The following is a 2,110-nucleotide window of genomic DNA, read 5'->3' on the forward strand; positions in this document are numbered from 1 at the left end:
TTGAAGAAGTACTGAGTACTAGCAGATTCAGTTGAAGTCGATTTTAAAGAGTAATGCTTGAACATGTCTAGGATGGGTGCGTCCTGAATCTGTACAGGGGATTGAACTAGATGACCCCCTGAGGGCCTTTCCCACCCAAGGCTTCTACATCAACTGCTCTATGATGCTCTGTACTCTGAAAACTCAAGTTCTGTGCAGGCATTGTCTCAAAATGGGCACCCAAAATAGTGAATATTCAATCTCTGCTCATTGGCAGCATATTTTTCAAATGGGAATAAAGGCAATATTAATCCCTCAACCTACTGCCCACTTAAGTCCCTTGTTATACAGATGAACATCAAAGGAAGAACCAGGAGGAGAGTAATAATTCAGTCTTTGGAGCAGTGTTGGGATAAGTAAAAGAGGCATGAGGCCACAGTGAACAAGAAAAGCAGGGTAGTTACTAGCCAAGAGTACCACCCATCTGCTGCACTGAAATGAGGCATAGGTCCTATGGAAACCTGATCTATAATAATGTAATTAAGGTTCTGTCAGAATACACATGGCAAGGGCAGTAAGGCTACACAGGCATCATCAAATGTGACATTTGCTAACTCTTGACAGAATTGATTTTACAACCTTAATAATGTTCTTTTAATATTTGTTTTGTGTATCAGTTCCTTGGTTTCTTTTTCTTTTTAAATCAAACTGAACCATCAGATTGCATTTTGTGGCAGCATAAGTTCATCCACTGGATTAGACTCTAGGTGAACTGCACAGATTCGTGCCACTTAAGCTACCAGAGTAAGTGAGAGCAGTAGTAATTTGAGTGGACTGAGACATGCTTGCTACTGGGTTTCATGGGTGTTTCCTTACAGCAGAGAAATGGAAGGATTCCAAAATCTTGGGCTCAGTTTCAGGCCCTGGTGAAGAATATGCTATAGTACAAGCTCTTCTAGCCTTTCTTGCAAACCTGACCTTCTTCCCCATCTGTTCTAACCTGTCCCAAGCATGTTTCTTCCTACTCCACAGGTCCTTGTACCAGGCACATTCTTGTCTACTTATCCTCATTTCTCTTTCCAGCTCTCACTGGATCTGTCCCCAGTCACAGTCTCCTTGAGCTTCTCATTCAATCTCACTGTCCCATGTCGTTCCCCTTCTGTCTCTTGGCCCAGACTCCCTCACAACTCCTTGTCACTTTGGTCTCTCCTCTGCCCTCATTTCTTTTTCTTCACAATGGTTTCTACCTATTTCCTGGTCTAGCTAGTCATCTTTCTTTGATTTCAGTGGCCCCCCATTTCCCATCTCTTGCCTGTCAGTTCCTCACCCATTTAATCTCACCCAACTGCTTGTGCTCATCTACTCCTTTCTCTCTTCTCATCCACTTTGATTCAACAGCAAAAAAAAGTAGAGACCTTCCAGTGACTAGGGACACATGGATGTGGAGTAAAGAGCTAGAGCAGTGGTGACAAACTCACCTTGTACCCCAAGCTGGATCCAGACTGCAAGATGTCTTGTGGGCTGGATCCAGCCTGGGATGCAGGATGCCAGCAGCAGCTGTGAGTTGTTGTATGGCCATTTGTTATGGTGGAGGTGGCACAAGTGATAGCAGGCCTTATGTCAGTGTGGCAAAGCAAGGGCTGTATGGGCACAGCAAACTCCCCCATCAAGGGTTGTGTCCACTGGGTCTTCAGGACCCTAGATTCTGCAGCTGTCTATGCTCCCAAACTCTGTGGTCCACCAGTAGCCTGGCAGGTCAGCTGGAATCTCTGTGGGCTAGATCCACCCCACAAGCTTTATATATTGACACTCCTGAGCTACAGGTATCCAGTAAAAAAAAATACTGAGTACAGGCATGTCTGTATTCTGCTGCCCCCTTTCCAGAGCTTAGGCACCTGACTCGGGGCTTTACATTAGGTTCCTCAATCCACTTAGGATCTAGAGCCCATAGTTCTCTCTTGGGGTGAGCACCTAATGGAGTGAAGGAAAGGTAGGTGGTATGATAGTCTTGTGGATGGAGCCCTTGTCCAGAAACAGATTTGGGTTCTAGGCCTTCTTCAGCCTTTCAGACCCAGGCCAACTTCCCTAGCTGGGACCACCACACTATCATATATGCTGGGGGGGGGGGGGG

Source organism: Gavialis gangeticus, unplaced genomic scaffold (assembly GCF_001723915.1).
Source record: "Gavialis gangeticus isolate Ggan-Ray unplaced genomic scaffold, GavGan_comp1, whole genome shotgun sequence".
In the NCBI taxonomy this organism is placed as follows: Eukaryota; Metazoa; Chordata; order Crocodylia; family Gavialidae; genus Gavialis; species Gavialis gangeticus.